We start from the raw sequence: 23,646 nt of genomic DNA on the forward strand, positions 1-23,646 counted from the left end.
TTGTAATGAAAGGTAATTGTCATGTGGGAAAAGTAACAGAAAAACAGATATGTGTAAATGCAAAACTGGTAAAAAAAAATACATCTTATTGGTTGAAGGTAGGAAAACCTAAGTATATTTTAATGAGTACTGTAAGTAGTATTTAAATAAAATTAGATTCATAAGCAGAAAATGTGAATTCTATAATATTTTATTTTCTAACATTAGGAAAGTTCATAATAATGACAAGACCTCATAGATCTTTAATGTGCTAAATTCAATAAACAGTAGGATATTAAGATGCTTCACCTCGTTTAAAAAAAAAACCAAATAAATCAAAGTAGAATAATATAAATAAAAAGTGTCTTTTTATCAGCATAATAGCTTTAAAAGCACCAAATTCAAACACGCGTGGTTTGTTTCTTTACTTTCCACTACAGTGAAAAACAATTTAGTGATTAATCCCTTCAGCAACATAATGCTGGGTCAGTACTTTCAGATATATGTCAGGACGACGACTCGGGCAAAGGATTGAGTATTTCCTCAGCCACCACACAGAGCAACCACCTTCCAGTTAGGTTTGCGGGCAACCATCTTTAAATGCTTGAGCTGTTCTGCGTGGCCATGACAAGATTTGCAATTCTCTACGTTTATTTACACACCATCACCCCAACTAGACATCACATGGAAGTGGCATGGTCACAGCTGACCCCGGGGTAGTCCCTGTCCCTGCCGATCCAATTTCATCGTGCTCTGCAATTGAACTGCAGTCATACTGTGGAGGATGTATGCATAGGACTCCACGCCACAATAAAATTAGCAGAAGCTTGTCAGGGGGTATTTTCCTGCTTTACGGTGACAGACTCTGGACAAATAGGTCTGCTTTCCAGAAATCCACAGAGGTCTGGCTCTCTTGAAATGTATATGAGCCCAGCATATTTAAGCCACACTATTCTATATGGTAAGCTTGTTACATGATAGTTTGAGAACAATGTTAAGCCTTTGCTGAATACCCCATTTCCTTTTCACAGATTTTAAGGGTTTTAAATCGCCTATGAATAGACTACTTATTTTTGATTTGTAGAAAAACAGCTTCTGGTTAGTAGTGGTAACCGAGAAAAATTTATTCTTCCTTCAGAGAAAAAAAAAATGCAGCACAGATCTATTGTATTTTGAAAGCAAAAGTTCAGAGAGAATCTTTTTTTTTTTTTTTTTTTTGCAATTGGATAGATCAAGCTCTGAAAGTCTCTTTCCTGAACCCATATTTTACCTGTAAAAATTAATTATATCACAAGTAAAATCTGTTTCAGAAGGCACATTTAAATACATTTGCAAATAAATTTAGAAGATCCTTTTTTTGTTTGAGATACAATGTTAAGAGAATAATATGGTAAATAGAAAAAATTTTATCATCTGTGGGGAGAACGTTTTAAAACTTAATATGTTTTGTAATCTAGCCTAAAGTAATTTTATTAGATATTCTGTGCAGTTCTTACATCAAACATGCTCAGAAGCCCTGGGATCATTTTATATTCACTGGAAGACAGAAAGAAATCCAAAACCTAGTTAAATAAATTGTTCATTTATTCCTTCTCTTTTATGCACCAAGATCTACATGTGGTCATTAATTATAAAGAGACTATTATAGCACCATATTTTCATTCAATACGATGTCCTGGTATATATCAAAGAAGTCCCATAATTAAAACAGAAGGGCCACAATGACAATTAAAATTACAATCTATATGGGGAGAGAAAGTACAGTTCTGCAATTTTTCACCCTGTCACTGTCAGCTGCATGGACTATTCTGGTCACGTCTCTTGTAAAGCAGCCTAAATTCTTCTTCACCAATGCAACCTCAAAAGCATTATCAGCACCTAAGCAAAAGCCTATGCAAGTATAATTTAATACGAAGCCACAGTTTGCAAGTAATAGCGTATAAAGTGATATTTAAGTGGTGTTTTAAGCACACTTCTGATGGCTACAGCCGCTTTTCCCTGGTAAATGCGTTTTCCTTTGAGTAGTGATTATGAGTCCTAGGTGAAGAGGTCCTGTGTGCAGGTCTGTCTGTAAGCCTTACTTCCAGCTGCCAATCTTTACTTCACAGTGAAGAAAAAGCCACATAGCACCTTGTTCTTACTCTTGTATGCTGTCATCCCCTGAGCCTGATAACACAAAATCATTTCCACATAACACTTGCCTGCTTCTGCCTCTTAAACCTTGAGACCTCCACATTGTGCAGGCACTTGCACCCTTGGCAACCGGCTCCCAGGAAGCCCCTGCCTTTGAACCATCAGAGTCTGGCAGCGGACTATTTTTAACACTTATCTTGGTAAATATCTGCATTAATGGAGTACAAAGCTTTTGGGTAGCAATATGTATTTGCTACAATTTATTGTCTATAAAAGTCACGAACAGTGAATTATTACTCCTAAAATTGTGTTTTTCTTCATAATAACTTTAAACCGAGCACTCATATATGAAGCATGCAATGGAGATTGAGAAGGTTTTGTATAATAAAACGGTGACATGGTCATTTTTTCCAGTTTTGCATTACAGAGGTACACTCATGCATGGTGCTTTTTAAATTCTTATTATGTGTGAGGTCAGGGGGTCGAATGTCAGAAAGTACTGTTAATTTCACGGGGTTAGGGGAAAGTAAATTCAGAGGGAATACAGATCACTTAGCACAGAAAACCAACTCCTCTGAAGTTTGGTTTTACATTTGTTAACCATATCCTTCAGCTGACGAACCATTGAGACCACGGTGACATTCTGGTCCCAGATATAATGGCTTGACATGCTGCACTGAGAGTGTGATTCCAACGCCCTGCTCCTGGTGCCAGGCTCCGACTTCCTCTGAATCAATGAAGCACTAAAACTCCACACAACTGGAACTGAACAAAGCATGTTGCCATTTTGGCTGTGATGTTTAAATTATAGAGAAAGCAGTCAGGATGTCTTAAAGTTCAATCTGACAAGAAATGTAAAATATATTTCTATCTTCATTCTCTGGGAAGGTAGCATCTTAAACTGCACAGTATCACTACCCCGAGTCCTTTTAAAGTGGTTCATAATAGAGCATCAAAGACAAAATTCTTGCATTTCAGGGCCTTTTCTCTAATCAAAATGACACTTCTACTGGGGCAAAGTTTTTTTTTCCGAGGGGGGGGCGGGGATAATTACCTCCATAATATGTTTTGTTCAGTTGACAGTGTAGGGATACAGTTCCTTTATTTTACCGTTTGTTCTGAAAGAAAAAAAAAAATTAGCCTGCGCGCACAGATACGCGTGCCCCAAGTTCTACGACTCACCACCACCAACAGTGAGGTAAAACAATACTCAAAATATGTTTTAATGTGGGGAGGGTGAGCACGTTGCTGAACTCTGATCAAACCTACGAGTCTGTTTAAATATAGTTCACTGGGCTAGTGGGCAAAGATACAAATAGGTGCGGTAGGTGGTTTCATTTGTATGTTGTTTTTTTTTTTTTTTACAAGATTTTTCAGATGCAAAACTCAAACTGGGCTCAGCTGCCCCCTTGCAATTAAATTTTAATGACGGAGGCTGAGTGTTTGTGTTTTGGCAGCAGGCTTGATACTGTTCGCATTTAAACGGTTACAACCAGACGTGCTGGGGGACAATCCCATTGCAAGGCAGAGGTGACATTCCTCCAAGGTGGTTTACTGGGATGCTGTGGGATTCCGGACAGCCAGCCACAGGTTCTCCTGCCACGGTCACTTTTTAAAAGAATACATTAGAATATAACACCACATACTTGAATTTCCACAGTAGCCTGAAGGCCAATGCTTTTCCATTTTAACACTTTTTCACTGGAAATAACAGTCCTATAGGTTTTTGTATGCCAAATGATCTACTGGTAAATAAAAGCCGTATGTGGTACTGCTCATAAAATCACCCTTTGTCCCCAAATAGCAAGAACAATCCAAGGTACATATTTTAATCAGGGTGTTGTGTTTTTTTGTTTTTTTTTTTTAAGAATGATTATTAACTTTGCCGTGGCACACTTCACTGTCTTCCTTTTATAATTAAAAACTTTTTCCCCTCAAATCCCCTTTCCAGCAAGCAGCCTGTTGCCTGAAGTTTTAATCCTTCATTACTAGTTAAAACAAAATCACCAATTAGGCACATGAACACGTCTGTATTAATCTCATTAAGGTGATGGCACCAAATAAATTGGAACTATTTTTGTGCTTTTACTGTGTTCCTATGGCTTTATCAGGCCCTGTGGTCATATACAAAGACCTCGAAGCTTAGTCATTTAGAGTCATTCGGTTGTGGACTGAATGTGGCATTACCATCTATGGCTGAAAATTGCTTTCAGCTTTTAAACTGCACTGACTAGTCTGTAGTTAATCTTAGATCATTCACTCGCAAAATTAAATGAGCCAGAACGATGGTCTTTTTTTTTTTTTTATAAAATAATACATCACAAAACACTTATTTGCCCTGCCCAAAAGAGAGATCAAATTCATTTAAAATCCCATAAACCAGAGTTGTGAATTTTTAATTTTATTTAGTAGCAGAGAAATAGAGGGTAAGCTATCTTTCTACAGCACATCATTGCTATAAATTTACATATGGAACATGGTTTGATGCTTAACCAACCTTTAATCTACCTTTGATGTATACTTCTCCTTCAATGTGGTCATGTGACACCCTTATTAATGCAAATGTAGAAAAGAGTGTTTTGGACCTCTGATGTAATTAGCCATAAACCATGTTAAAAAAAAAAAAAAAGAAGAAGAAGAAGAAGAAAAGAAAGAAAGAGTGGCTACTTGAGTCACTAGAGTTGCACATAAAGTTCAGTTATCATCACAGAAGAATAACCTTAAGAAACTAAGTTTAAAATTTTTACTTCACTAATTCTTATATTTTCTGCCCAAGTAACTATTAAAGACCATTTTACTATACCAGCAATGGTCAACGAAGATTTGATTGTGAAAGAATTCATCTCTTAGGATTAAAACATTTTAATTTCCTGGGATTTTAGCGTTCTTCTGGTTAAAGTGCAATCACATTGAGAGAAAAATGCTAACTGAGGCAGGGGAAGGTGACTTCCTCATTAGCCTGTGTAATAATTATGTCAAACACATCGTCTTTTAAATGAAAACATTAGGTGTGTTGGCTTGTTGTTGATTCCCTTTCTTCCCACTGCCCCACCCCACAGTGTAGACCAAACATATATGTTTTGATTTTTGCCAGTCACTGATTTTAGGCTCCAAAATACTTGAGCCACGTCAGATGAGGGGAGGTCACTCCATCGTGCCAGATGGAGGTAAACCATTGGGATATTCTGAGGGGCTGACCGAGGGTAATTCCCCTGGTGATGACAGGACGTGAAGGTTAGATATTGGAAAATAAGGTTCATGCTACTCTGTCAGTAGGGCTAGTGCAAGCTGCCTGTTTGACAGAGAAGGTGGTGTGTGGTCTGGACCACAAGAAAAAGGAAGTCAGCCACCCAGATCAAAAATTACTCTGTCGGCCATCCAAAAATGATTCTGACATTCAGCTTAGAGACACAGAAAACAAAATGGTGAAAAAAAATGAAGATTGTACTTTATTCTGGGATGGTCCAGGGAAATTCACGGACCCATCACAATATCATGAAAGTTTCCGAATTAAGATGATGATTGCCAACGCCATATTAGTGACATCTCTCTCTCTGTTTTTTAATTATAGGTTGCAAGTGTACATGACTCAAGCTATACAATCCCAGGAGTTAACTATTCATCATTTTCTAAAAATGGTGTTATAAGTGCAGGTAGAGTAAAATAAAATGCATTTGTCTGAACGTTATTTTTAATTTCAACAAAAGCAAAAGTCACTGAGCTTAATAGAAGTCTCTCGCTAGTTACATAATTATCTTGCCCACTATGGACATGTCCTTCTGTACCTGTTGTAATCATTTAGAAAAAGAGGATTTTGTGGCCAAAACGCCATACTCATTTTTATCGGGGTTGCCCTCTCTGTCTTAAAAACTTTCTTGAGATGCCTTGACCTGATTCTAAATATAACTCTATTCCTTAAATCTCGTCACATTGCTCCATTAAGAGACATTGAGTTTATATTTTTCCATAAATTTCAATGATTTAAAAGCACCTAAGTCTATTCAAGATCTGTCCCTTTTCTAAGAATATGGATGAAGTAAAAGTACATGTATATTTTTAAATAACTTCCAAATCTAAGGTGACCATTTAAATACTTCACACTATTAGTTTTCCCATCTCAAGAAGAATATCTGCATATTGTTGTTTATTCTGTAAAATATTCCTTTTTTTTAATAGCCTGAACCAAATAATTTCTCATTTTTACAGGCTTCACTTCACTTTTCTTACAGTGAATAAATTGCAACTTATTTCCATGAAATTCACAGATGACACAGATCTTTATTTTGCATAAAGGCATAAAGAAGTGTCTAATATCTTCAATATTCATCTGCTAAGTGGACATTTGCATTGGGTTAGAACGGAGAGAGAGCCCCAACCCTCCCGCGGTGACAGCTGTACAAAGGGATGACATCTGACAGCTGTGACAGAGCTGAAGGGAAACTCAGATGACTCTCCCCATCCATGATCCAATTACAGCACACATCCCTCTGACAGACCCAGCAGCTTGACTCCAGCGTTTGGAAGGACAGTATTGATCTCTTGTCAGAAACCAGTTGCCTGCCTGCAATTGTGCGTTGCTGAACTTTGAAAAGCTATAGTACCCTCTTAAATGATAGGGGCAGGCAGGTTATAGTATTCAGGTACAAAGAGAGGTGCAAAGGGTATCTGCTAAATGCTCTAAACTTGAACAAATCATAACAATATGACAGTCCAATCATACTCAAGAAGCCCAGCTGATCTAGCTGGCTACTGTCTGTGCTAATGGAAAGACAGCTCTTTGTGTTTAGCGGGATGATCTTACTTGATGAAAAGGCCACTGCAATTAGTGCATGCTGGTTGGCTGTGTTGGGTGACAGGAGCACGGATGGTGTAATGGCAGCTGCCAATAACCCCAACTTCAAGAAAACAGACAATTAGGCCTTTGATCCTAACACTGTTAGTCCCTCCACTCCAGACCTCTGCTCGGCTTTTACTGTAAACCTCACAAGGGCAATGTGGTTCAACCTCACCAAACAGAATGACTTGGTCAAGGGGTCAATTACCTGTCTCCTCTTGCTTTCTATTCCTGCCTTCCTTAGAGAGAGAGAGAGAAAAAAAAGACAAGGAAAGAGAGAGACACCCATGCAAAAGGTTAACCAACATAAACATTTCTTTCAACTATAATTTCAAGAAAGCTAATGTATGAGCATCAATATCTTGCGATGCAAAATTTTAAAACATATTTTGAAAAATAGGCTGGTAAAAACAAGATGCTAAACTTTACAAATGAGATAAGAGGTATCTAACGACAACTGATGTAGTATGTTCAGATACATGTAACACTCAGTGTTAATAAGTTATCAAAATCCCAGGATAATTAAAAGTTGTGTCCAATTTAACTTTATTGTTTTAGAATTGCATAAAGGTAGGTGAAATGTGCTAAACACAGAGCATACCCAAAACTTGTAATGCAAATCATTTCAGGGCTTCTCATCAAGTGCTGCTCTACCAGAGAAAACACTTGGGCAGGAGTAAAACAAGTTGAATGAAATACTGGGACACACATGCGAGGACTCACGTACATACACAGATTATACCAGAACAGACAGTTCTATGATCAGAAACACTAAGTCCAGTGCTCGCTTCAGCAGCACGTTTGCCAAGACTAGAATGATACGGACATTGGTGTGACCCCTGTGCATTGGCGTGACCCCTGTGCAGAGATGACACACAAAGTCAAGAAACGTGCCATACTCTTGAGTAAATGTTCTTTTTTATTAAAGTACTGCTGACCCATAATGTTTCATAAGTTTCAGGTGTACATCACAAGTTTTTCGACAACGCCATACGTTACACTGTGCTCCACCCAAGTGTAGCCACCATCTGTCACCACACAACGCTATTACAATGCCATTGACTCTATTCCCTATGCTATGCCTTTCATCTCCTGAATTATTCACTCCATGACTAGAAGTGTGTACCTGCCACTGTAAATATTCTTCATGTACCTCAAATTTAGAAGTTTTCTTAATTTTAAAGGTTTTTTTTCTGTACTTGGGGGAGAGATAATAAGCATCATTAACCCTAAGTAGGTAGGCATTGAAAACCAAAACTATAGAATGGGTGTCATGGCAAACCTAGAAACTGACATTACCTACATCATAAATTAGGTTTCAGATAGAACAGTTTAGCCTATTTAAAAGATACTATAGGGAATAAAAACTAGGGCTTCAGAAATAAGCAGAGATCTAGAGATCAAAAGCATGAAAAAAATAAACTTTGGGTGAGTTTTAGAGCAGAGAAAAACAGATATAACAGTATCTAAGATAGAAGAAAACACAAAGCCAATGTGCTTCAGAAGTACAAATCTTAATATACGTGTAATGACACTCCTGTTCACTCATATGGAAATAAATGCTAATTAAAACACCTGAGATCACCCAAATATATAAATTATATAATATAAAATTAATGAGAGTGTGGAAAAACAGTCTCTTCTTTATGGAAATATAAATTGCAACCATCTTTCTCAAGATTAATTGAGAAATATCTATACAAAATCCATGGTGAAGAAAAATTGCTCAAACATTGATGTGCAAAAACATTCACTGCAGTATTGTTTGTAATGAGAAAAAATGAACATAACCCAAACTTCCAGTAGGAGGGGATTAAGTAACTATATCATGATGCATACATGAAATAGAATGGCCAATAAAAAGAATGAGGTGGATTTATATAAGTTGATACGAAATTTTCTCCAAGATATAAACATTATAACAAATAAGTATTATCTTATTTGTATAAAAGTGTACACGAAAACAAATGTATGTATGGGGATCTTTGTATATCTGTGCATGTATGAATATATCTGACATCTGTATATATGTATGCATGCTTCATATATATTAACATTTCTAGAAATACAAACAAGAAACTAGTAATAGCGTTTTTTTGTTGTGAGTTGGAGATGGTAACACTTAATTTATATTAACTTACACTATTTGCATATATAGGTATTATTTTGATAACTTTTAAACTAGTTAATTAAATTTTTTGTGTTAATGATCTCTTGACTAATATAAAACTAGCCTAAACATAGGACTTAAAGGATTTGTACTTTTCATTCCTTTGGTAAACATTTTTTTTTCTTTTACATCTATTGTAGATATCAGGTATGTGCTCATCTGGGAACATGAAGAGTAATTAGTAGTTTGCCTGACCACAAGAATCTCATGGTCTAGTTGGGGAGATTTAGTGTTTATTTTTTGAGAGAGAGAGAGAGAGAGAGAGAGAGAGAGAGAGCGTGAGCAGGGGATAGGCAGAGAGAGAGGGAGACACAGAATCCAAATGCAGGCTCCAGGCTCTGAGCTGTCAGCACCAAACCCGACGTGGGACTCAAACCCATGAACCATGAGATCATGACCTCAAACCCACGAACCATAAGATCATTACCTGAGCCAATGTTGGATGCTTAACCAACTGAGTCACCCAGGGGTCCCTTGTTTGGGGAGATTTAAAATAAATGAATACAGGGATGCCTGGGTGGCTCAGTTGGTTAAGCATCCGACTTCGGGTCAAGTCACAATCTCACAGTTTAGTTTGTGAGTTCAGTTTGTGAGTTCGAGCCCCACATTGGGCTCTCTGCTGTCAGTGCTGAGCCTGTTTCAATGACCAAAAAGACCTGCAAAAGTTCCAAAATTTTTCATTCATTGAGATAGTATGGAGATGCAATTGTCCAAGTATATTGAAACCGAAGAATCGCCTGGGCTCCATGTTAAAGGATTTGTGACATGAAGTCTTATTACCCAAATTCATCTTATTGACCTGATAATCTGCATGCATAACGAGTTATCTCAGCTGATTGTTATTATCTGACAAGTTCAGAAAAACCTTGGTAGAAGGGTACAGTATCCATTAGGCTAATAATCGTAGCCAAAACTTGATCCACCTGAGAAAAAAAATACCAGCCCAAATTAAAAACTGCATCTTTGGAGCACCTGGGTTGTTCAATAGGTTAAGGGTCTGACCCTTAGTTTTAGCTCAGGTCATGATCTCGTGGTTTGTAAGTTTGAGCCCCTCATCAGGCTCCACACTCATAGTGTGGAACCTGCTTGGGATTCTCTCTCTGCCTCTCCCCTGCTTGTGATCTCTCTCTCTTTCTCTAAATAAATAAATAAATAAGAAACCTCCATCTTTGAATTTATTGCTACAGTGACAAATACAAAGTAAAATATAGAACATAAAATCTTAATTCCTCCAAGGCTCTATTATGAGATAATTGTTTACTTTCTTGATAAACAAGTAAAAAAGTCTTATTTCCTTGAAAGCATCTCATAGAACAAAGAAAGTCCATAACCCTTATTCAGGTGACTTTTTAGGACAATTTATTACTAATTCAAATGACGAGATAATATAACTTATAAACATTTTAAACTGAATGACTTTAGTATGAAAATAAAAAATTAGATATTGTAAAATTCCTTTGAAATAGTTTACATTTTTAATGATTTTCAATCTGACTCTAGTTGTCTTAAATTTTTTAATTGTTTTATGACTTTTAAATACATTACATTTCATTCATATTAGTTTACCTTCTCCACTAAATAGTTGAATAACTTTACCAATAATAATTTACTATAATTTAATAGTTTCTGTTTCCTAGAAGTCTGGAAACAAACCACAGGAAAGAAAGAGAAATTTTATTTCTGACTTCATTATAGTCCTAAAGATGGTGAGCTTGTTGGTTTTAGTTTTAGGCTTCTGTGGTCTAATTGTACGAATTGATCTCTTTGTGGCTCATTTAACACTGTTCTTCTCCATTTCAGAAGATTGTGTCCTTAAGCCTGTCCATCTCTCAAATACCTGCCATTGGTCAGAAGGAGAATGAGGAAAGAGTGTGAATGGTTTCATAGAAAAACACACAACAAACAAATTTAATTAAATTCAACTCAATTCAGTTGAATAAAAACTTAAAGAATTCTATACCAAGGATGCAAAACCATGACCCATGAACTGAAGCTCAAAGATATTATAGTTAATAACCACAAATAAATACATAAAGGGAAATAACACAGTTTTGTATTATAAACATAATAACAAATATATACAAAGCACAAGAGAGTGACGATTATCTGATGAGAAAGCAGAAAAGAACATACTTAATGAATTTAAGATAATTCTAAATGATAAATAAGCATTCATCAGATGTATAGGGTTTGGGAAAAGGTTAATTCTGAGCAGGAAGAATAGCATGCCCAAAAGTGCATGAAAGTGTGCATGCTGGGAAACTGTAGCATTTTAGGCACCTGGGCAGCTCAGTCTGTTAAATGCTAGACTCTTGGTTTCCACTCAGGTCACAATTTCATGGTTCATGGGTTTGAGCCCCCATCAGGCTCTTAGATGACAGCACGAAGCCTGCTTGGGATTTTCTCTCACATTCTCTCTCTGCTCCTCCCTGACTCATGCTTGTGCGCGCTCTCTCTCTCTCTCTCTCTGTCTCTTGCTAAATAAAATAAAATAAAATAAAATAAAATAAAATAAAATAAATAAAAGTCTGACAAAAAAGAGGAAACTAGCATTTTAGTATTGAAGGAATGCATGTTTTGAGGAGGAGAAGAAAAGAAACTCAATCCTACCGAGACTTTTTTCAATTTTGAGGTATCTCATTCTTTGTATTTATGCTCCCAGTGAAAACTTCCTCCAAATCCCCATGTACCTATTTAATCTCAGGTCCTAGAGAAAAATATGCAGTGGAACCATGCTGAGTAAAATTGCATTATTTATAGCTAAGATTCTCTGATAAATTGTGTTGTATCCAAAATATCCTAACTTAAGACCTGTTATAAAAGGAGACCTGAGGCAGTCTTAATCTTCAGTTATAAACTTTTTTCTAATTAAAAATAAATAAATGCTGAAAAGACTCATCAACTCCAGAGAAAATCAGTGTATTTTTCCCTAAACCTTGAATTGTTTGTCTAACCTATCCACTCTTCATGATTTTTCCCCAATACCACACCTTGGTTCTTGCCTAGATTTTGCATGACACCAGCCCTGAAAAGGAAAGACTATGATGCATATGAATTAACAAAATCCATGTAAAAACTCTCATGAATCACTTAACACTCTGGAAACACCATCTCTTAGCACTGCCACCATAATGTGTTTAATTTTTTTTTTTTTGACATTTATTTACTTTTGAGAGACAAAACATGAGCAGGGGAGAGGACAGAAAGACAGGGAGTCACAAATTCCAAAGCAGGCTCCAGGCTCCGAGTCGTCAGCACAGAGCCCAACGTGGGGCTTGAACTCATGAACCACAGATCATGGACCTGAGCTGAATTCAGAAGCTCAACTGACTGAGCCACCCAGGCACCCCCGTAATGTTGTATTTATAACAATGGACCTCTAACTAGGGAAACTCTTAAAGAAGTTGTAACAAGTCAATAATAGCCCCCAGCTTTTGGTTCTCTTCTTGATCTAACTGGCTTTGTAGTGACATAGGTCTACTATGGTATCCTGGAGACTTCACATGTCACCACATAGATCACATAGGCAATGCTTGACCACAGTTTTGGTGGAATGCCCTGTAATTCCTCCTGGACCAAGAGCAGACATCCTGATAAACTACGCTTGTCTACAATTTCTCATCTACATTTTATGGGAGATTTCCACGCGACCATTTATCATCTGTGTTCCTAGATTCAGCAGCATGCAGGTACGTCTACCTTGCCTCCATTTCAGAGTACAGCTGGAGGTTTCTGTAAGAGTCTATAAAACTGCTACATGAGTAATAAGATTTTAGTTTTCACTTGGGCTCATTGTCCCCTCACCAGCTGTATTTATGAAAGTGTGGCAAGTGAATCTAGCAGCTGTCACCAAGGTGTAGCTTATGGGTCACTGGGTCACTTTACAGACTGGTCCATGGAAAATATTGCTTCCCCTTGAGGGAGAACTTATGTTTGGCGATAGAACTAACATTAATTTCCAGCGAATATCTGCAAAATATCTCTATGCAGTGAGCATAGAAACAGTCTATCCTATAGTATGCTAAAAACCACTCACCATACTAACATATACTGTTATATATGTAACATATATAACATATATGTTATATATATAACATAACAGTATGCCAGCCACTGTTCTAAGGATTTTGTACACACAATCTATTTTAATCCCCACATCAACTTCTTTATTAGTTTAAATCTATACATGAGGAAATTGGGGTTATTGGAGTTTAAGTAACCTCCCCATAGTTAGTACAGAGCTAGGATGAGCTATAGCCAAAGTGAGAATAGGCATCGTCCAGTTCTAACACCTTTTTTTTTTAATTTTTTTTTAAGATTTATTTATTTTTGAGACAGAGAGAGACAGAGCATGAACGGGGGAGGGGCAGAGAGAGAGGGAGACACAGAATTGGAAACAGGCTCCAGGCTCTGAGCCATCAGCCCAGAACCCGATGCGGGGCTCGAACTCACCGACCGCGAGATCACGACCTGAGCTGAAGTCGGACGCCTAACCGACTGAGCCACCCAGGCACCCCCCAACACTTTTGTTTTTGACAGAGAATTGAACCTCCCACTAACAGTGATCACATCAAATATGTGCACACAGCAATTTATCTTACTGTGGATCTTTATGCCAAGTAAAGCTGATCACCTCATGTGATCAAATGTGCTCCACTCATTTCTTCAGAGTACCACTTTTTTTAAAATAACACTTTATCAATTAGTCATTTCTATGTTTAATTTATATGTTAATATAAGAGGGGAATCAATACCTCATCCCCAATCATGTGATCATCTTCTACATGACAATAAAACATTTTAATAGGTATCTTTTAAAATTGAATGTTTTGGGGTGCCTGGGTGGCTCAATTAAGCATCCTACTCTTAACTTTGGCTCAGGTCATGATCTCACAGTTCATGAATTTGAGCCCCACATCAGGCTCTGTGCTGACAGTGCAGAGCCTGCTTGAGATTCTTTCTCCCTCCCTCTCTCTCTGCCCCTCTCCCGCTCACACTCTCTCTCACTCTGTAAATAAATAAACTAAGTAACTAACTAAATAAATAAAATTGCATCAAAAAATTAACCATTTAAACACCCCACTTATTTAGGCCAGTTATAGACCTATCCTTATGAAAACATAAGGAACACGGCAACGATTGACCCCCAGTAATGGATGTCCCTGAGACTCGACAATAAATATGGACCTATGTTGTCACATATATACTCTGAAGATTGTTTATCATTTCCTGTGTGCTGATATCTACTTTTAGCTTTTCAAGAACACAATTCCAAGGGAAGCTTTCCTTCCTATGTCCTCTGAATTGTAGAGCCATGTTAGGAACAGCTACCCTTCTACTCTCCAGCCTCCTTGTGATCCCATTTTGATTAGACAGAAGTTATGAAATCATCATCATTTGAAATGACCCTGTTTTCCCTATCAATACAGAGTCCCGTGAAAATCAAGCAAAAGAAGATACAAATGAACAACAACCAAAAAACATTTTCAGAATTAATCCAATGTCTTATTTTATATTTATGAGATTTGACTCAATTAATGGTATGTATGCAGATAAAATCTTACGTTTATAGTTGTTTTTAGTAAAATATTATTTTACACTGTATCTATATACTGTGATTTTCAAGGTATTAAGAATGTTCCAAAAACAAAATTTGCTAAGAAAACTATAGGAAATTAAATATAGACTTTCTGTATGTCGATCAAATTGCCAGGAAAATAAATAAATAAATAAATAAATAAACAAACCTTTGGCCCCAGTAAAATCTTGGCAAAATTTACCAATAAAGAGATGTGATAAACAATAAGACAGTACTTGCCAATGACAAATCTAGAAACAAATATATGTATTTTAGATAGAACATTTTATCACGCATATAAAAGAAATAAATTACTTGTTCAAATTCTTAATCATTAAGGAACAAAAGGAAATAGGGATGAATTGTGAAACAAATTCACATGCAAAGATTTACCCTTTATATTTTGTGTTGACTTGTAATTCTTCATCAATATCATTTTTATAAATATTCATATATGAAAATTCATAAAGGGGAATACACAGGATGATATTTTGTTATTGTCCAGCTGTACTTTATAGTTAATGCATGAAGTCATACTCATTTAAATGTCTATAACAAATATCTTAGTCTTTGAAAATTGACAGAATCAGTTTTACATATTTTTATTCATTTGTTTCAATTTATGAACTGCAACCCATGGCCTCTGAGTACATGTGCATGATAAAATTATCAGAAAACAAATTATAAATAGTAATCACTGCCCTCTTTCTTAGCCACTGAACTTTATCAATGGCCTGACCCAACATCCCAGGCCTGAAGGCCGATCAACTTTACCCTGTCAGTTCATAAGGCAAATAAATTTCTAAATATAATCCCCATATGAAGAACTTCCAACCTCTAGTTTGATGAAGCTGAGATTCACTGACTGTTGTCTGTAGTAGTTATACAGCAAATTTTAATTATGAAAATATAGAAGCAAAATTTACTACAGGGATCTTATAGAAACTAATTTATGCTCCTAATTCATAATTCATTTCTAAGTCAATTTAACACCATAAATACAATTTGACAATTTAGAATTTCTACTCTAAAAATAAATTTACATAGAGATATATAGTTTTATTTTAATAAAGATTATCATGTTGACAGAATTAACCTAATAGCAATTGGCCTGTAAGCTATAATAGGTTTTGAATTTTCCATCTATTGTATTTTCTACATTTCAATATAGTGACGAGAATTCTGAGGAAACACAAAACAGTTACTTGAAATTTTGAAATAAAAGTAAAGAATTGCTTTTAATCTTTAATTTTTAATAATTGCAGTTATTTTTTTCTTCCTACTTTTCTCCATGTATTTATGATCTTTACAACACTTTGATATTATTTAAAAAGTATGAAAGATTTGTTCATAAGGGCCTCACTCTCTAAGATACGAAAGGCTGTGAGGGGAAGTAAACAAACAGGGAGAAGGGGTCAGAAAAAAATGTCAAGTCCTTCTTTAAACTTTATTCATGTGGAAGTGGACCCAGCTGAGTTAGGTCAAAACAAATGAAGAAATAGTGAAATACTGAGCAAAAACTCAAGATTTAAAAAGAATACTCTTAAGCATTCAGAATGTGTACTATACATAGAGAAAATTTTGATATGTTAAAGACAGATTTTATTCTTGTGGAATAGTTAACAAAAGACAAACCTAAAAAGATATACCATGTTTATATGGAGATGGAAAGCATCCAGAATACCCAACACAGTATTGAAGAAGAAGAACAGAGCTGGAAGATTGATGCTACATGACCTCATGACTTATTATAAAGGGACAGTAATCAGGACAGCATGGAATTAGCTAAAGAATAGACAAACAGATCAATGAAATAAAATACAGACCGCAGAAACAGTCCCAAATAAATATACTCAACTGATCTTTGAGAAAATGTACAAAGGCAATACAATGGAGTAAAGATAGTCTTTTCAACAAAGACTTTTCAACAAATGGTGCTGAAGCAACTGGCCATCCATGTGAAAAAAAGTAAATGGAGACAGAGACTTTATTATACCTTTCAAAAATTAACTAAAAATAGATCACAGGCAGAGCGCCTGGGTGGCCTCAGTCAGTTAACTGTCTGACTCGATTTTGGCTCAGATAATGATCTCACAGTTTGTGAGTTCAAGCCTTGCGTAGGGCTCTGTGCTGATGTGCAGAGCCTGCTTAGGATTCTCTCTCTCTCTCTGCCTCTCCCCTGCTCATTCTCTCTCTCTCTCTATCTCTCTCTCTCTCTCTCTCACTCTCTCTCAAAAATAAATAAATAAATAAATAAATAAATAAATAAATATCATAGGCTTAACTGTAAAACACAAAACTATAACACTCCTAAAAGATAACATAGGAGAAACCTAGGTGACCCCGGCTATAGTAACAACATCTTAGAAATCATTGATAAGCTGGTCTTTATTGAAATTAAAAACTTCTGCTCTCTATAAGACCCTTTCAAGACAATGAGAAGATAAGCCACAAATTGGGAGAAATATTTGCAAAAGACACATCTGTGAAAGGACCATTGTCCAAAATGTACAAAGAATTCTTAGAACTCAGTAAGAAAACAAATAAACCAATTAAGAATAGGTCAAAGATCTTAATAGACACCTCACCATGAAGATATGCAGATGAAAATAAATATATGAAAAGATATTCCAATCATATGTCATCAGGGAAATGCAAATTAAAATAACAATGAGATACCAGCACAAGCCTACTAGAATAGCCATAATTCAACAAACAGGCAACATCAAATGCTGACATGGATACATATGGCACAACAGAAACTCTCATTCTCGTAGAAATGGTAGGAAGGCAAAATATCGCCATCACTTTGGAAGACAGGTGGTTTCTCACAAAACTAAACATACTCTTACCATACAATGAAGCAATTGTGCTCCTGTTTTGTTTTTTTTTTTTTACCTAAATGACTTGAAAATTTAAGTCCACACAAAATCCTGCACCCTAATGTTTATAGCAGTTTTGTTTGCAATTGCTGAAACTTGGAAGCAACCAAGGTATCCTTTGGAAAGTGAACGGATAAATAAATTGTGGTACATCCAGACAATGGAATATTATTGAGTGCAAAAAAAGAAATGATCTATCTAACCATGAAAAGACAAGAAGGAAACTTAAATTTACATTATTACTAAGTGGAAGAAGCCAAAGATTACATACTGTATGATTCCAACTCTATGACATTGTGGAGAAGGTAAAGTGATGGAAATAGTAAAAAGACAGGTGTAGGGGAACCCATCAGCAGTATTCTCAGTAATACGGTACAGATATGTTCAGAGATAATTGGCTTTGAAATGACATCAAAGTTAGGGATCAATATTAGTATCGAGTTCCAACTTTCGTTAGAAATTAAGGCACTTTATTAAGATTTAGCAATTAACCCCTCTGGACATTCTTCCTTCCTGGTTTCATTATCCACTCAACACTAGACAGCTGAATTACTACTAATGCTTCTAGTCAAGTGGACTGCTTCATCCATATTTATATGGAAATTTAATAATGTTTATATCTATTTAAGTTTATATTTGCATAATGTAATTTTTTCTTTTCCCAAATGGAAGGCATTATTCTTTCAAATGATTGTTAAATAATTGGAGTGTGGATGGTATAAAACTCAAATTGAGGCACTTTGAAACTTCTTTCAGTTTGGCCACATTGCATCAGACATTAATTAATTACCAATCAAGCCAATCTATCTTAATATAATCATTTAAAAGAAGTACTGGAGAGATATGCTTGTATCCTATTGTGATTTATAATAAGAAATATATATTTAGCCTTTGTACCCATTTCTGGCACAGAGCTCCTAAAACTCTTTGAATTTCCCAGTGATAAGAGCAATAATAGTGTCCTTCTGTTATGTCAATGAGGTGACTATTGATCACACCTATGGATGGGGCTGGTTGCCAGAAGAAACAACCAGGCTGTTAGAGGGTTGGAGCTTTCAATCTCATCCTCAATCTCTGGAGTGGGAAAAAGGGGCCTGGAGGTTGAATCAACTGCCAATGTCCTATTATTTAAGTGACATGGACAGGGCAGGGAAGCTCAGTGCTCTTTCCCCACACCTGGCCATATGTATCTCTTCCATCCAGCTGTTCCTGTTCCTTTTATAATAAACCAGTAATCTAGTAAACAAAATGTTTCTCAAAGTTATACGAGTTGTTCTAGCTAATTAATCAAACCCGAGGGTGGGTCATGGGAACGTATGATTTATAGCCAGTTGGTCAGAAGCACAGGTCACAACCTCAGCTTGCAATCGGCATCTGAGGTGTGTGTGTGGTGGGGAGGGGCCAGCAGGGTAAGACCCAACCCTTAACCTGTGGAATCTGATGTGGTCTCTGGGTAGATGGTGCCAGAATTAAGTTAAATTGTAGGACGCCCAGCTGGTGTCTGACAAATTGTTGGTGGTATGGGGGAAATCATTTTCTCCCACACACCCATATTGGAATTGGATCCAGAAACCCAAAAGATCTTGTTACTATGAAAGTGGTTTTTAAAGAATCCTTCTTGGGGCACTTGGGTGGCTCATTTGGTTTAGTGTCTGACTCTTGATTTGGGCTCAGGTCATGATCTCACAGTTTGTGGGACTGAGCTCTGCATTGAGCTCTGCATTGACAGCATGGAGTTGGTTTGGGATTCTCTCTCAACCTCTCTCTCTGCTTCTCTTCCCTGCTCATGGTCAGTTTCTCTCTCTCAAAATCAATGAACAAACTTAAAAAAAAAATCCTTCTTGAAGAATATGTTAAGTGTCAAAGATGAGGAAGCTAAGATTTCTCTCCTACTCTAACTCCTAAGTATGACTTGAACTACAGACATCATCTGATTGAGATGCCCTAACTGGTAAATTATATTTGTTGACGTTGAAATGAAAGGGGACAAAGTACTGAGGCAAGCAAAGCATAGCATTCTGGTTCCAATATGTGCTTTTCTTCTTTTCTCCAAATGTGGGCTGAATTTTCAGACTAGCATAATAACTTCTCTCAAGAGTCATCATTCATCTCCAAGTATCATTAGAAAGGTTATAGATTTAAATCCTGGCAAATGGGCAAATTTGGAACCTTAGGGTAGGATACACAGGTGATTTACTTAATCCTTAAGAAATGAATATTTAGCAAAAAGAAATGGACCCATTTATTCACAGGATATTATTTCAGTCTGTCTACTCCTTCTTGGCATTTACTATAGAAACTGACCAGAGAGTTATTCCTTGAAAATTTTACCTACTAATACCATTCTACTATATTTCTATTCAAAAAACCACACAAATATCTTCTTGTAATCTTATATCTTTGTTATAGAATAATAATGATTACTGGGGTTCTTGGGTGCCTCAATCAGTTAAGTATGACTTCAGCTCAGATCGTGATCTCACCCCGCATGGGTTTGAGCCCCGTATCGGGCTCTGTGCTGACAGCTCAGAGTCTGGAGCCTGCTTGTGATTTTGTGTCTCCCTCTCTCTCTGCCCCTCTCCTGCTCACGCTCTGTCTCTTTCTCTCAAAAATAAATAAATGTAAAAAAAATTTTTTTAAAGTGATTATTATAATAAAATATCAAACCTAAATATAGCAGCAACACCAATTAATCCATTAGTTTAGACTTTTTTAAAAAATTCCCCCAATTTAAAGTGTTATGTCTTATTCATTGCAGACTCCTCTCACCTTAAACATTTGTGATGATATAAAATCAACATAATAATTAAACATCTAAGAAATGCATTGATTGCACTGAAAAGTTTAGTAAAGGAGAAGTAGGATATAATCTCTAACAGGATTGAGACCAGAACACCACATAGAAGGGAACACAAAGCAAAAATCTTTTGCTGGGAACAAAAATCTATATAAATACAATGACCCTTATTCCTCTTGAAGGGGGAGATAGAAATAGTTATTTTATCAGCAGGACTCAACCTGAAAACATATACACACAATTGGACAACTGCTGATTATTATTCAATCATTACTAATTTGCATCACTTAACTGAGAACCAACAATGAACTGAGCACTGTCAAAGTTTTATTTTAGTGTACAAAAAGGTTTTGCATCAGTCAGAAGTGGTCAAAACTACAGATAGGGAAAATAATAAGATTTTACCAAGATATTACCTACTCCTTGAAAATTTTATCTATAGTGTAAAAGAACAACTTAAAATTTAGTGGTTTAAAACATTAATAATTTATTATTCCTCACAAAGCTAAGGGTTGGCTATATAATTCCTCTGTTGGAATTGCTATCACTCAAGGGACAGCCGAGATGGTATGTTCAAGATAACCTCACTAACTAATCTGGAATTTGGACCTGGCTCAGTTTTGTTCCACATGCTCTCCCATTGTTTTCGTTAAAAAAAAAAAAATTTTAACATTTATTCATTTTTTGACACAGAGACACTGCAAGTGGGGGAGGGGCAGAGAGAGGGAGACACAGAATCCCAAGCAGGCTCCAGGCTCTGAGCTGTCAGCACAGAGCCCAATGTGGGGCTCGAACTCATGAACCACGAGATTGTGACCTGAGCCGAAGTCAGATGCTTAACCGACGGAGCCACCCAGGAGCCTCTAAACCACATTTTTAAATAAGAAATGGCAAAATATTGTGACAATGTTTTGAGTTTACAACATAAATGAATGTTTTTTTTTCATAAATACATAGAAGATAATAAAATCTTTGTTGATTGATAAAGATCAGAACTGTGTAGTCTAAGAGGAGAGCTGTTTCTGCTTGCTTCCTCATTATTTTATTTTTACCTCATATTTCTTTTCTTATGATAAAACTCTGCAATATGGCAAGACTTTTAATATTTTTCCATATTCTTATAAAATTCAAAAGAAAATAGAGTAAAAATATAGAATCACTTAAAACAATAAGAAAACAGAATTTAAAGGAATATGTAAAAATTACTATATCTACAAATAAAAGCAATCTTTATATATTGCTTGGCACTTTTAGAAAGTGCTTTTAAGTATAAAATTATTTGACTTGCTTCTTACAATAACTCTGAGGAAGACAGAAAAGATGTTATTACCCCTATCTTACAGATTTAATTCAAATCTTTAAGTGATTGTTCTAAGAACACGTTCTTCATAGAAGGCAGAGACATGTAGAATTTAGGTTTTCTAAGTTTAGTAATTGAGTCATTGAGTTCCAATACTAAGCAAAGTTTGTCTCTTTCATTTAATGAAAATTTACTTAGAGTATGCATATGTAGAACACTTTGTGGACTTCTCTTACTTTTCTTACTCTTTATGGCCATGCTTTATGCTTTCCTTCTTCTTTTTTATTTTTTATTATTTCTATATTAAGAGGATAAAGTCTGATTTTTGTTTGATTAACCATTAGACTCAAACACAGTGGTGTGCTTCCTGTGAATGGTCCTAACTGTCTAATAATTATGATAATGTTGACTGCCAGAGGTTTATGGGCAAACTAATCTAATTATTTAATTAACACTCATATCACCTGTTTGTTATTGCCTGAGATCTATGTAACAAATTTAAAAAATAATATATCCTGACTTAATTGCTAATTCAAAATAAATACGAAAATCTAAAACTAATTTTCATTTGCTTTAAAAATGTACTGTTAATTTATATAAATATATACAAATGCTCTGAAAGAAATCATATCCCAACTAAAATATCTATTACAGAAGATTTCATCACTTATACAGAAATAAAATTATGTATCGAGACTTAATTTGGTGTTGTCTATTTTAATATTTAATCAATTTGGTATCAACTATGGTTTTAAAACTGATTTGTTACTGGATGTTAAAAATTAATTCAGGAAGAGGCACCAGGGTGACTCAGCTGGTTAAAAGTTGACTCTTGGTTTCACCTCAGGTCACGATCTCATGGCTTCGTGGGTTAGGACCCTGCATTGCAATGTAGAGCCTGTTTGGGATTCTCTCTCTCTCTCTCTCTCTCTCTTTCTCTCTCTCTCTCTTTCTCTCTCTCTCTCTCTCTCTCTCTCTGCTCCTCCCCCACATGGACTATCTTTGTGCCTCTCAAAATAAGTAAATAAATTTAAAAAAATAATTCAGGAAAAAAATGTGTCAAGGAATGTTAAATTATAATATACTTAAGAAAAATTAACATAAATAAGTCATATTAAAGGCTTCTTTACAGGGGTGCCTGGGTGGCTCAGTCAGTCAAACGTCCAACTTTGGCTCAGGTCACAATCTCACCCCTCGTAGGTTTGAGCCCTGCATGGGGCTCTGTGCTGACAACTCAGAGCCTAGAGCCTTCGCTTCTGTGTCTCCCTCTCTCTCTTTGTCCCTACCCTACTTGTGCACATTCTCTTTCTCTCAAAAATAAATAAATAAACTTAAAAAAAAAGAGCTTCTTTACAATTTTGGAATTCAAATTTGTATATAATTTAGTTTCTAATAACTTGTTTAGACTGAAATATGCTGAATATTCAAGAGTGAAGAAAATGTCTAGTTGCCTCTTTGATTATAAAATTGGTGAACTATAAATTGCTACAAAGCATCTGTATTTTTGTTCATTTGTTTAGAAAAATCACATTAAAGAAAATGACTCATGGAAAGTTACACACACAACAACACATGAAACAAATAAAAGGTTTCATCATAATGTGAAGTGTAATAATGAAATCCTTATAAACTTACTAGTGGAAATGAGAAGGAAATATTATACATTGACTTGACCCCAGCACGTTTGAAAAGTAAAGGCAACTAATATTTTGACCCAGTAAAATTTTTCAAGCAAATAACTTATGTTACTTGCTCTTATGCAAAATTCACTTCCCTTAGTGTGTGTTTAGCCAGTAGTTAAGCGATAAATTACCACCACCATACAATTCACATAAGTTTAGGAAATGGGAACTTGTCTATCAACATATTAAAAAGACTCATCCTCAAGAAATAATACATTCTCAAAAAAGGTAAGTAGGGGCGCCTGGGTGGCTCAGTTAGTTAAGTGTCCAACGCTTGATTTCTGTTCGAGT

The 23,646-nt window shown here is 35.9% G+C and overlaps 1 long non-coding RNA gene across 1 annotated transcript in view; it reads right to left on the bottom strand.

The window, feature by feature from the left end:
- Window positions 1-3,135: 3,135 nt before the first annotated feature.
- The window catches only part of LOC106979109 (uncharacterized), a 78,833-nt gene continuing 58,322 nt past the window's right edge, over window positions 3,136-23,646 (bottom strand). The window contains exon 6 of the long non-coding RNA XR_008295363.1: window positions 3,136-3,230. This is a non-coding gene — a long non-coding RNA (uncharacterized LOC106979109). The remainder of the gene's footprint in view (window positions 3,231-23,646) is intronic.

Source organism: Acinonyx jubatus, chromosome C1 (genome assembly GCF_027475565.1).
Source record: "Acinonyx jubatus isolate Ajub_Pintada_27869175 chromosome C1, VMU_Ajub_asm_v1.0, whole genome shotgun sequence".
Taxonomy (NCBI): Eukaryota; Metazoa; Chordata; class Mammalia; order Carnivora; family Felidae; genus Acinonyx; species Acinonyx jubatus.